This window comes from Serinus canaria, chromosome 2 (genome assembly GCF_022539315.1).
Source record: "Serinus canaria isolate serCan28SL12 chromosome 2, serCan2020, whole genome shotgun sequence".
Classification (NCBI taxonomy): domain Eukaryota; kingdom Metazoa; phylum Chordata; class Aves; order Passeriformes; family Fringillidae; genus Serinus; species Serinus canaria.
The window spans coordinates 92,133,774-92,147,757 of NC_066315.1; the positions used below are offsets into that span (position 1 = coordinate 92,133,774).

At 41.3% G+C, this 13,984-nt stretch overlaps 1 protein-coding gene across 3 annotated transcripts in view; it reads right to left on the minus strand.

Annotated features, from left to right (window-relative positions):
* The window catches only part of CARMIL1 (capping protein regulator and myosin 1 linker 1), a 189,928-nt gene that overhangs the window by 111,748 nt on the left and 64,196 nt on the right, over window positions 1-13,984 (minus strand). The gene's annotated exons all lie outside the window — the stretch shown is intronic.

Here is a 13,984-nt window from a genome sequence, read left to right on the forward strand (position 1 = left end):
CTATATCATATCACTACAATCTCCGGTAGCACATCCCACTCACAGATCTTACTCTTCACAAAAGGAATTATTCATCTTGCAAAACTACAGTACTGTTTGTTGATTTACCCACAGAAATATCTGCTGTTTGCTACATCTTTTCCCAAATTGAAAAAAAAAAAAAAACCAAAAAAAAAAGAGAAGCAAATTCTACTCAAACACCTGCATCAAAATCCCACAGCACATGCATGCAGAGCTTTTCCCACAGCTAGGACCTCGTGAACTCAGCCCCTCCCTGTATCCATGATCAAGTGATCAAGGTTGACACAAAACGTTTTCCTCTCTTGGAGAGGAAGAAGCAGGCTGAGAATGCAACCCAGCATCCATCTTTGAACACTTCAAGGATTGGATTTCAGCTTCAGTTCCTCAGCTGAATAATAATCTTGCTAAGTCCTAGGAGCACCAGTGCTGCACCAGTGTTGAATATTAGCAGATTGTTTTGGGGTTGACATGATTAGAGCCAGTGCTCTGGTTACCACTGGCATAGAGCCAAACTGCTGCAGAATAACCCATGATTTCTGTAAGGCTCGACCCTTCCCTGAAGCCCTCTTATCACAGCCTGGCCCTGTCACACAAAGCTGCTTCATTTCCTTGCTCATGCATGGAGGAGAGACAGCCACTTGTGCTCCCCTGCCAGCTACGCCTATCCCAAGTGTCTCTTCCACAGTCCGGAACCAAGAGAAAGGGGAAGGGCCTACCCAAGGGGTTTTCCCACTGCTCAGCCACAGTTTCCCCAGCAGCTTTCTCTCACAGTAATAGAACCTTGATCCTTTCCCTGCCTCACCCACCTCCTCAGGGCAGCCCCGCACAGTAGGTGCACACCAATCTCCCGGGAGCCTCTGGCTAAGATCACACCTGTGCTTACAAAAGAGATTCACTATCAGCAAGATAACTGGGCAGCTTGTGGATTCCTGATCACCTACCCCTCTTGACACCAGTTAGAGTGAAGCCATCCACAAGCTGCCCATGTGTCAAGAGGGGTAGGTGATCAGGAATCCTCCCTGTGCAGGCACCACCAAAAAATCCTCTCCAGTGTCACAGGCAGAGCAGCTTCTGTGACACTGGAGCTTCTTCTACCTCTGAGATGCCCAAGTGAGACAGGGGAAAGGAAACTTTTTGAAGAACTGCTTTCCATATTTACCTGCCAGGTAGTGGCCAGCAGCATTAGAGATATGAGTGCCCTGTGTATGTCACCACAGTGGGACAGCTCGTTACAGGAGAATCATGTCACAGTCTTGCTTTAAAATATTTGCTTGCATTTAAGGGTTCAAGCTACATTATGGGCCTAGAAGGGGTCGCAGTCCAAACAACAGAGTTAAATGTAAACCAGGTAACCAGAAGGCCGTAACAAAATTTTGTTGGAAAGAATGTTCCAATAGAGCACATGGCAGTGTGTATTCTTGTGGCAAACATACCAATGATCCCAAAGTGATCTTTCTAAAACCAGCAGAGCTGAAAAACCCACTGACCTTAAGATGCATTTATGTACAAAGCAGAGGCCTGCTGTAAGATGATACTCTCCACTCAGCAGGTAAAGGGCTACTATTGAGCAATAGGATGGTACACAAAAAGGAAAAAAACCCTCAAGTTTCTAATCCAGTAACACAAATTTCTATAGTTTTCACAGTTAAGATTTTCACAAACAAGAGTTTGATTCTTACGTAAAGTCACCTGAAGAGAAGGTCAATTATTACTGCAAAATTAATGGTCGATGTTGACAACAGCAGGACAAGATTTATTATTTTTTTAAACTTATTTTACAATGGCAGAATTAGCTAAGATGAGGCTAGCCATTTATCACAATTCTAGCTGTTAAAATCTGCAAGTATAGCTTTGAAAGGATCCACTTTAGTTTACTCCTTTCTGATTTTTTTTTCCCTAATATTTTCAAAATTTTACTGTGACATCTTCATTTTAACATCACCGTTTTTGCTCACATTTAGTAACAGGGTAGCCTGTACCCCAGTTCAACACCAGACTTGCTGGATGAGCTGTGAAACCTGAATGGTTTGTTTTCCATGACTTCCTTCTCCTCGATAAGGCTGCAGCACATAAACAAATAATGGCTTTAGGATGTGGCTTACCCAGGTCTCTGACAATAGGATGCTGCATGGCTGTTAGTACCTGCAAGGGCAACAGAACATGTATTGCAGGCTATTCAAAAACACACACCACTCTGAGCCTTCCCTTGAGAAATGTGATGCTGGCGCCAAAGGCAGAGGCGCTGGAGGTGTTTTCACATGACAGTTCAAGCCCCCTCTTGAGAAACAAGTTATTTTTGTGCAGGAAAACCCAGGTCTCCATGCATTCCTCTGACAAGAATGAGTACGTGCGTGATTGCACAATTGTCTAGGGCTTTCAGAAGCATCCAGTGCTGTTTTTCATGAACAGGCAGATTCTAGGTTTCCTGGGGTTTTTGATTTCTTCATACAAAGAAACTAAAAAGCAGAAGCAGTCACCCTTACTCTCAAGCAATCCTCACGCATCTTACCAAGAAGGTTCTGTCACTGTTCTACTCATTTTGCACCCAGGGAACCTTGAGCACAAAGTCACTTGGAAGTCCAGAGGCTCAGACCAGCAGACACCCTAACTCCAGGGATAACCTGGAATAAAGAGCTCCCTGGCTCACAACCCATCAGGAATGTCAGTTGGCATGGTGTACAATCCACCTTATCATCTGATAGCAACATGATCTCACCTGTTCAGCTTAATGCGTCACAATCCCACTCCTCCATAACCTTTTTGTTTGGGCACCAAACAAAAGTACTCAATCATTAATGAAGTTAAAAGATCCCATCAAAAGACAAACATATGCAGGCTAAAGAAAGAGGCTCAGGAGTTAATTCATGCTTTAACACACCCCTAGGCCAAAAGGTTTGTGAGTGACTGATGTGAAGGCAGCAAGCACATCCAGGCAAATTTTATACAGGATACACAACCTGCCTGTTGCTCCATGGAAAGGACAATAAGAGAGAATGATATTTAGTTAACAGCAGTTTTGGTCCACCTTCCTACTCTGCCTTTTTTTAAGCATAAAATAGGATTATTATTTGAATTTTAAATGACTCCTACTCACACACACATACCCAAGTTGATGATTTCTTAATGTTTTTATCATTCCAAATTCTGTAACGCTCACTATGCTGCTCAGAATGTACATGAAACAAAATTGGGAAGCATTCACCAAAAACATATCCTGCAAATTACTGTCTCCAGAGATTCATGGCCTACAAGGTCATCCTCTATTTACCAGAAACATAATATATTTCAGTAAATAACATAGATCCTCCGTGAGCATACCAATATAAAAATTACACAGATGCTTTTGTCATTTATTGTCAAATCCTAGCCTTATTACCCATTTTAGCACTTTAAGTTAAATTAACAGGGCTGCAGTGGGTTAACCCTGCCACCCTAACCTGGCAGTCACTCTTGGGAAGATCACTAGAGAAACACAGCTCTGTGCTAATTGCATCTATTTTGCCAGACAAACCACAGCAACTAAAACTACCTCATCTATATTTAAAGCAGTTTCAAATCCATAAGGAAATGCAAATCTTCTGAAAAACACCATTACCCTTTTTAAAATGCTCCGGAATGAAGAGTTCTGGAAAACACAGTGAGCATACTTGGGCTTCGTGACTAGACATGAAACGAAATCAAACCTCCTCAGCACTTCATGGGCCTGGGAAGTTGCATGATGCTCCCACCATTCACTACCACAGATGTTTTGAAACTTCCTTCTGCTGAAATCTCAAAATAAAGATGATTAACCAAATATTTTTCCCTTATGGGAACCGATGAACACAGATACTTAAAAAAAAAAATCCAAAATCGAAAACAGCAACCAACTTTGTACTTTTTTTTTGATCAAGTGTTGCAATTTTACTCCTTATAATGTACTCTCCATACCTTTCCTTCCACTGTAGTTTCTTTAGCCCCTGGCATCTGCCATTTTGTCATCCTCAAAATTGATTCAGTCTCTTCCACTATTAATGTACTTGTGGAAAGATGCATTTGTAACAGGTTTTCCTATTTCTTATCACATTCTTATGACAGCCATCATCTTGAGAATGCCTTGAATCCAGAAGACAGTCACTTTTCTGTATTTATCTTAGTTATAGCATCCCCATTTTTCTCATTATTCATTTTTTAGCATTATTATCCAAAACATCACCATTTAAAGTTCCCACCTCTATTAGTTCCTTTATGATTTCTCTCATAAGCTTTCCACTGCTACTGCTGACTCAATATCTAATGTACACACAATAATGTGAGGTAAAGCAGCAGCACTAATACAGTTTTTGTTTGGTTAAAACACAGATGAATCAATACATGTTAGAGCCTCCAGCCTCCCTCAGTCCCTACAGGATCGACCGTTCCCTTCCCGGGTTGCATGCCTGATGCTGTAAATGCTTCATCCTGAAGCAACTGGAGTTCGATTAGATAAAAGGCCCCTTTCAGCACCATGTTAGAGATATTAGAGCTGGGTTTGAGAGAGGCACTTCCTGCTAAAAGCACTGAGCCTCCCAGCACAAAGAGGCTAGCTGACATCCTGCAGGGCTTTTTGGAGGGCTGATTAGCTCTGGCTAACATGTATGCAGCATCATCTGAAAAGGTGGCATTGCTTGGCATATGGTGGTTTCTCTGCAGAGAGCTGACACCAGTGAAAAATCCCCAATCTGAGGGCTTGCAGCACCACCACCTTCACCCACACAGCCCTCACCACTGAGTTTGACTCTGATCATTTGGTCTCGACTACTTTTGAAGAGCCATCTGTGATAAAACCACTGACGGACCTTATTCACTCCTACCCCGAACGTCCCCTTATTTATACACCAATACTAAAGCAGTCTTTTGCTGCTGAAGAAGCACTGCTAGGGAAGGGTTAGTCCATTTCAGTTCACACACAAAAAACAGAGTTTCTCCCTCACTGAAAGGACCCTTAGCCAAGTTGAACACACTCCCAGGCTCGCTTAAGTCACTGGTGCCTGTGTGGCCAGCCAAAGACCAAAACACAGTAAGGGGAGCTGCTACTTGCATCAGTACAATTCTCTCCTGCCCAAGACACGGGTAAGCTCTGCAGCACAATTAACTACCTCAGCCATCCTCATGAGGGGCTGCTCTGCTGCATGTTTCTCTATTATCATTCCTCAAGTCAACCACTGCTTCCTCAACAAGGCTCCCTGACTGGAGCCATGGACAGAACATGAGCCTGCCTGCCACAGGAATGCTGTGCAGATCCACAGCTTTCACTGCTCCTTATTGCCACCACACTACTTTAAAATTCAAGCCTGCTCTGTTAAGGGCCACCAATTTCTGTATATTCTGGATGGCAGAGGATGGAATGGAGAACAGTTTTTAGGCAGGTCTTTTTTGTTGTTGTTGTTTTGCTTTGGGGTTTTAATTTTTTTTAACATGTGCTCAAATATCAGAAGAGATGCCAATAAATCTGCTGTGTTTAGAGAAGAGAAGCACCTTTCACATTACTGCAGGGAACAAGACAGGGGACACCACAAGATGGCACAACAGAGTGCTTCACACACATTTCCCTTTCAGTCCCAGTCAGAAGACCCATTAACAGAAATGCTTATTTAGCTCCTGGAAAGCTGTTCAAATCTGCAGGGCAATTTCTACTTCAGAGGCATCAATGAACAAATCCTGCCTAGAAGACAGGTAAGAGAAAAGTATCCTTGTTTTAGAATTAATAACAACTAAGGCATGGACACTGAAAGATTTGACTAAAACAAAAATGCAAGATGAAGTGGTAAAGCTTGAAAGAGAAGCTTGGAGTAAAAGGGTCCTAATTCTGATGTTTGAGAAGAAAGAAAGAAGCTTGGAGGTTTAACAGCAAATTAAGACAAAATTTCCAGACATAACTAAATTTGTTCCAACAGCTCTAGCAACACTACCACCACCACCTACAGGCAGTGTCCTAGCCCTGTGAACTGTTTCTAAAAAACACATGAATCAAATTGTGCTTCTTGAACACCTGTGAAGCACAAAGAAACATGAACACTTGTACAACCCTGTCTGCAACAAGCAAATTATGCAGCTGTTTTAGTAAAGGTGGGGTTTCAGAAGAAACTGAGATGTGCTCACCTTTGGCCAGACATCACCTATGGCAGCAACAGGACCCATGGACACTCCACCTGCCCAGCCCTGTCACTGAAGTGGTTTGGGATGTGGTCACCAGTTTTGTATCTTAGGCTATTAACCACAGAGCTGCTTGAGGAGGGGCAGCCACCTACTGCCTGAGTGCACAGGACTCCCTTGTTCTAGCAAACAATCAGTCATGGAACAGTTTCATGGCATTGTGAGAGATGTCCAGCACTGAGCACTAAACACAATCCTCTGCAGGCTGCAAAGCTTCCTTGTCACCCTGCTCACCACCACACAATTCCCAACAACAAAAAAACCATAATGCTGTAAAACACTAAATACCAGAAGACCCACCTAGAGTGTTATTTAAGCCTGCTCTGAGCCATAAAAATGGGAATCAGCAGCTGCATTTCAACAATTTGAAGTCTTCTCCATGGCACTGGACACAGCCAGGGCTGATCCCAGCCAAGGTAGAGGAGGGGAGCAACCACATACCGTCACTTGTCCACTCATCAAGGAGGGGGTAACACCTCAAAGGGGGCTTTCCTTCTTTGAACCTAATACAAAAATAGGTCACTAGCACATTAGTGTTAATATACCTTTATTTCACTTTTTTTCCTACTTTTGCTCTTATCTGTATACAGCCATTACACAGATTCAGTGCTGAAATTCTAGTTACAATGTGCTTCAGCAGGGTATCTTCCCCAAGTACTCACCTTTCACAATGTTCTAGACCCCCAAACCTTGGTTAAAAAGTGGGTTGAAAACATTTTATTGACTAATTCAAAACAGCCTGGGCTCCAGCATTTTCTGGGCAGTAATTTTTACACTCTTGTACTACTTCTCTCCATCACAAAAAGATTGTACAGGCACCCTTTAGAAAAAACCCTCCCATTACCTGTCCATGGAGTTAATAATAAGAAATGTCCATACCCTTTCCCCCTTCCTGCACATCTTCTCTCTGTGTTTACACACTGCAGTTAAAATGGAAGCATTTTGGTGTGCTGCAAATGATGCTGTTTCCATGCAGAAGTAGCTGGAAATAGATTTTGCTATTATAGTGCTTTTATTCTTATCTTCTTTAATTTCATCACTTAGAAATGACAGATTAAACATTTTGCAGTGATCCTTAGTGAGGGGATTGCTCTCTTTCTAAGTGTGTCACAGCAACCATAATGAAGAACTTTAAAGACCAGGAAACAAAACAAAAACTTCAGGTTCAGAGGAAATGCAATTTGATCCACAGTGCAAGCATTTTATAAGAAACTCTTCTACAGACATTCTTATTTGCTTTTAGCTACCAACAATTAAATGATGATTTAATTATTGAAGTGCAATGTGCTTAGCTACAATGATTATTGAAATAAATAAAATAAGCACAGTAGAACAGTTTTCCTCAATAGCCACAGCTATAAACCACAGTTTCAAAAAAACTGACCTTGGATAGCCCCAAGAGCTAAGGGCCAGGGAAAGATATCAGCTTAATAATCTGTAGAATTAAGTCTTTTGTGTGCTCTCCATGGCATACATAAACTGAAACACAAACCAATGGGCAGAGTATCATAAAAACCTCCAAGCCAAAGCAGTTCTTTCCCAATGAAACCATTGCTGTGGGTGCAAGACAAAACCCTCTTCATTACTAGGTCCAGAGGGGATGCAAGGTCTTCTCCTCTACACTGCTATAGGAGCCTCACTGCTGTCCTCAGGTGCACTCTTGATTTCCTTTTCTTCCTCTTGCTTCCTCACAGTACCCTTTTTCCATCCCTATCATCTGTAAAATATGATATACCCACTGAAACTAACACGACTGTGACAGCCACTTCATCCCCAATCACCTGAGCTACACTGCAAGACTTCATCTTTATATACTTTGATATCTTAAGACCATCAATCTTTCAAGAGAGGGATGGTGCTTGAGTGCTGAAATCAGCTACTTGGTCATTTAAAATCCTTAAAAGCCACCACTATATGCAGGGCCCTCAAACTCAGATATTTTGTAAGACTGTTTTACATTTTATATGATCCTTTTTACAGCTATTTTATTTCTAATGTATCACATTTCACCTCTGCTAAAGCAATCTTTTCTTTCAGAGTTTAAAATACCTTACAGAATAGCAAAAAGGGAGCAAACTACTCCCCTGTCCCTGCTCAAGAAAGCAAGGCTGAAAGGGACTTCCCCTTGCCCACTGCTATCCCTGTGTTACCCCGTTCACAGGGGTCCCATGATGAGGGAAGAGACGAGAAAGTTGACTCCATGTATCAGAAGGCTTGATTTATTGTTATATGATAGATAATATATAAAAACTATACTAAAAGAATAGAGAGAAGGATTTCACTACAAAGCTAAGCTAAGAATAGAATAGAAATGTCAAAACAAGTCTTCTCAGGTCGAGACCAGCTGGACAGGTGAACTGTGATAGGCTCTTAATTGCAAACAGCATGAGGAGGCCAATCAGAGATTTTCTCTGTTGCATTCCACAGCAGCAGATAAGAATTGTTTACAGTTTGTTCCTGAGGCCTCTCAGCTTCTCAGGAGGGAAAAAATCCTAAGTAAAGGATTTTTCATAAAACATGTCGGTGACATCCCTTCATGAAAAGAGCAGTGAAAGGGAGGCCCCTTCCAACATGGAGCTTTCCTACAGCTCTCACCCTTCATTATTTAAGTGGTGGGAGTTGAAGATGGCTGGGGCATCCCCCGATGGCTTACCCAGGGCCAGCCACCCACTCACACCCTCAGCTGATGGGTAGCTACCATCTCCTGGAGAAAACTCACAACAGGTTCCGTGTCATGCACTTTACTCTTACAGCCAGGGCAGCTAAAAAACTGAGGTGTGAACAGTGTTCCCACTTTCTTGTCATGCAGGTGCATGGCGCTGGATGCATTTCTTTCTTAGGAAATCCTGCACCAAACAAAGTCCCCTCCCCGCTCCCACTCTGTATCTAACAGGCAGGAAACGCAGCAACCAAGCCAGCTTCAGGCACCGACACAGCTGATTGCATCTGGCTTCCCCTTAAACAGAAATTCAGGAATTGCCACATTCCAGAGAAGCAATTTTGCCTCCAACATGCTGCAAAAAAATACTCATCTGTCTCCCCACTCTCCAAATGAACACTACCTTGTCTACCTAAGAAGTACAGGCTGCATGAGCTGGGCAAAAACCACTAAGTAACCATTGATGGAGGGCTACTTTTCTTTCTGCTGATTTTTAAATATGATTGTGTAATGCTGTTAAAATGAATATTCATTATTATTATTATATTCATTATTATTGTATACATTATTAAAAATGAATATGCTCCTATTCAATAAAAAAGCTATTTTCAGAATTTCTGGTTTTGCAAAGATTCTTGAGTATATCACACTATTACTATCTATGTGTTACTTATGCAGCTTCTTATACAATATATTAACCTGGAAAAACGTATGTAATAACAAAACAACCCCATTTATCTGAGAACAATTTCTAACAGCCAAATGGAAAAACAAACAAACAAAAAAAAAAGTCAGAACCCATGCTCAAAAAGAAGGAAATAACAATTCACTGACTGCAAAAACTACTAAATTATTCTGCTCTTCAAATTTAGGAGTTAAGTGTAACAATTGCTGCAGCTTGGTACCCAACACTCAAATGATTTCAGCAGTTTTTAAACTACCTATGCCTCTGAAAATTTGGAAAAAATTTCTTGCTTCTGCAGAAAGCCTTCACAAGGTTCTGCAAATGGTGCAAAAGTGATCTAAATCAAACTCTTTTTCAGAACACTTTTGCACGTGAATTTTGCTTTTATAAGCACAGATCCACATGAGGGATGCTGCTTAACTTTTGCTCATTTCAGAACACAAGAGTCTTAGGGAAAGGAAGAGAGCTTTTAAAAGGTTACTGCACTACTTTACTATTTCTAAATTGTGAACTTACAACTCACTCTGCTTGTCAGAGCAAGCCACAGAAGTGTAGAGTGAACTAGATCCTCCTGGGCTTTATCATTTTATCTAGAGTAACGAGTTACAAGCTCTTCAATTTGTGGACTGTCTTACTTCTCTTTTGGCACAGTGTGGCAAAAAGGAAAGTAAACCTGAGAATGATGGCCTTTGCTCTTTTTAGATGGCAGGTTTTAAACCACCACAGTCCATATAAGATTAGTTTGTAATAACATGGCCTGCAAGTGCAATTTTAAATTTACACCAGTTATAAAGTATGGCATTCATATACACACACCAGTTTAGCTAAATTTGCTTCTAATGTGACTTAGCCTAAATTCACAGTAACACTGATTAACTATCACTGGAGTTACACATCAACCATCAACCACTTCAATAAACTCACCTGGATTCAGTCAATTTGCTGGTATTCTCACAGACATCAGAAAGAAAAATGTCATTCAACTGTGCTGCCTAAATAGCTGATTAATGTGTGTCATCACCATTTTTTACCCACTTCTTGTTTATCATCTCTTGTCTTTCATTGCTTGAAGTTCTAAATGTTTGCTTCTCCTTTTGTTGAGCTTTGATGCTTATATGAATAGAGGAGTTTTGTACAACTAAAATTAGAAGTTTTAAAGAAATCACTATAAAGATTTTGAATTACACAGCTAAGTTCCTAAACATGCCATAAATAAATGATCAGAGTCTTGGTTGCAGGTTTGCACAAAATTTTACCCAACAGACTATCAGATATATGAAAGATTTGAACCCTGCCCACACACAAACACTTGTACTACTGAATAATTAACTTCATTATTCAGACGAGAATATTAATGATGTCAGTAAAGCACAGCCATTAAAACGCAAAACCTCCCACCCACAACTGCAGTACTGGAAAAAACCCCCAGCTTTATCTTCCATGTCTCCGTGTCAGGGTCCTGTAATCACTCAATTTGTCTACATCATCATTTTTCATTTTCTTGCAGGCTAATTACAGATGTCTTCTCTTTCCCTTCCTTAAATCCCAGCATTTCTCACTCAAGTGCACCAAGAAATGAAGAAAAGGAGCAGAAAGCATCCACGTCAATGTGTCTGTGATGGAATGACTTTTCAAATTCAGTTGCATGGCAGAGCTCACACCAGTTCTGAAAAGGCCACTACCTCCCCCTTGCTCATAAATTATATGGGAACTTAAGAGATCTTCTGTCTTCAGGTATAGATATCTCCTAAAGTAGAGGTCAAGGGAGGTGGAAACGACGGGACACTCTATTGACATCTACTCCAGGCTGCGTAAAGAAGCCCCAGGAGACACTGCTTTGCTCAAGCTAAAGAAGCAAGTGTGCTCACTTGTTAAACAGAAAAAACTAAATCTGGCTGTTTGCCTCAAACAATCACATCATCATGATCATGAAGTGCATTTTTAACGAGGCCACTCCTACCCTAGAAGCTGTTAACATACAGAGACATGTAGTTAAGGCCCTAATCTAAAAATGCAGGTGACAGAAGCAAGTAGATATAACCCTTTCAAGAAGAGATACCAAATACCAGTGTTTTAAAATAATGTATCTATGCCCACTCTTTGCATGATAAAGACCACAGTGTTTCATCCAGTAATATCAGAATCGAGCCTGTAACCTCAGCTCCTCTCAATCTGATGCCTTAGAGCAGTTTCAGAAGCTAAGCATCTGTTGTGGTTGCTAATAAAAAGTCTGAAGAATTCTGCTTTCAAATATGCAAAAGTGGGTGGGGGAGAGGGGGCAGTTTCACTTTGCTGCAGCCACATGAAGATACATAACAGCTTTCAAAGTACATCATTGACTCACTCGTGGTAAAAACCAATCAATTCTATGAAGTTTATGGAGCCTGGTAAATTAGCTAGAAAAAACACAAGCTTCTTTGGCTCCTCAGGGCTCTCAATATGTGATCTGACCCCGGCTGTAACAACCATGTCACTATAAACAAACGATGAAGGAACCACAGCTGTCTGAAAACCCTGGTACTCAATAATGCTCCTTCCAAGGGGGTCAAAGCCTATAGAGCACAGGCTTCAAGGAGCCCTGCACTGAGCCAGTGCAGCAACAGCTAAAAAAAAGTGAGGTCACCAAATGCAGATGTGAGGTAAGACACAACCACACAGGGAGAAGCATCAGCTCTCATAATTGGGTATCATTCCTGGGGAGGGGCACATCATACTTCCCTGCAATCAAACCAGAAAGAGGATTTAATACAAAGGAAAAACACTACAGAAGCGACAAATGGCAAGGTAATTCAGTTTAAGGACTAACACAATAATTTTTCCTCTTCACTCAATTTCTAGTCTTTGCCACGTTTCTGCTTCCAGCAGGCTGCGTAATCCATCCAAAGACTTCAATATCACACAAAAACCTTCATTGCTAGGGACAGTGATTTTTTATTTATACTGTCTCAAGTTGGTACTTGCTGGCAACATGCCAACATTCTGGGTACAAACTGGTAAGAAGAAAAACTAGGCTGAGGTTGAGCAACCTCTTCAGCTGTGATTCTGTAAGATTTGTTCTCTGTAGAAACAAAGAGATTGCACTTACACACAGCAAGCTGGATGCATCTGGAAAGCCTGGGCTGCTCTGCTGACAGCAGCTCTGCTCATGCTCAGTCAACATCCTTGAGACACACTACACTTCCTGACGTGCAGCTCATGCAAGACATGCTGGATTTTGGCTGTTGAGTTCAGGTAAACTTAAAAGAGTGGCTGTGATCTCCAGATATCCAGCATGCATGGTTTCTCCTGGACCACCAAAGGCTTGGAAATCCAGGAGAAATGCACCATACCTACCTTCAATATTCTACCAAGTTCTGGTTTCCCTCTACCCCAATTGCAATCAGACAACATAACCAGAGAAACTCAAATGCATGGGGGTTGCCAAGATCAGGGACAGAGGCTGACAAAAGGGTTAATCTGTGCCAAGACAAGCAGTCCTGATTTAAAAGCTCTGAACACCTGACACTAACACTGAGCTCTCTCCCAAAGGCAAGTTTACCCTGGGCTAAATTTGTCACCTTTCATATGCCTATGTTGCAATTCTAGTACACTGAATTCTTGCTTATCAAATGCACAGCCAGCCCTTTTGTCTGCAGCTGCTTCAGTGCTATTTGCACCACGTTTCTGCCTGGAGGTTTGTCCCTCTGCTCCTGTGCCCATAGCTTGAGAAGCTCATAATTGGCAGATCTGGGACACTAAATAATTCTTAGTGAAAGCCAGGAAGCTTCTGAAACCAACAAACAAGACAAAAAACCATCTCAGTCGGGGATGTGTGTATGTGTAATGAATGAAAAACAGTGGTAACATAGAACTGTGTGAAAATATTTCTTTCCAGGTCACTTTTACCATGGAACATGTTTTGATTCTCTAAATTCACTCTGTTGATGTTATAAACCCACCCCTTTTCATTAGGAAATGCATAGATAGCTGCAGAACCACACTTTAAATGAGGCAGTGCTGTGCTCTACTCCACTTTATTAAATACCATCACTTGCAGGGCATTTACTCCTGTGTACATACAGCTAGTACTGCTTTTGTAATGGAGCAGTGATACAAGTATTTTTTGGCTCATTCTAACAAACACAGACTACAAATACAAGGTAACCAACAGTTTTAGAGAAGGTACTGATTGGTGTTTAATTTGCTGATTCCTGCAGAAGAGAGAAACCTTTTGAACCTACAAACAAATGAGGCCATCTGAAAACTATGAAGGAAAGGATAAGACTTAAAAGCTAATGTATTTAAACAAACAAACTAACTAAAAATTATATAAAGAGTGCTATCTCCACAACCCATAAAACCGGTACCTTTCTGGTACAGCTTCATAAATCAATTTTGTTATCAAAATACAGTCAGCAAATCTATAAAACACACACACAAAAGGAAGTCTAGAGTTCAACAATCAT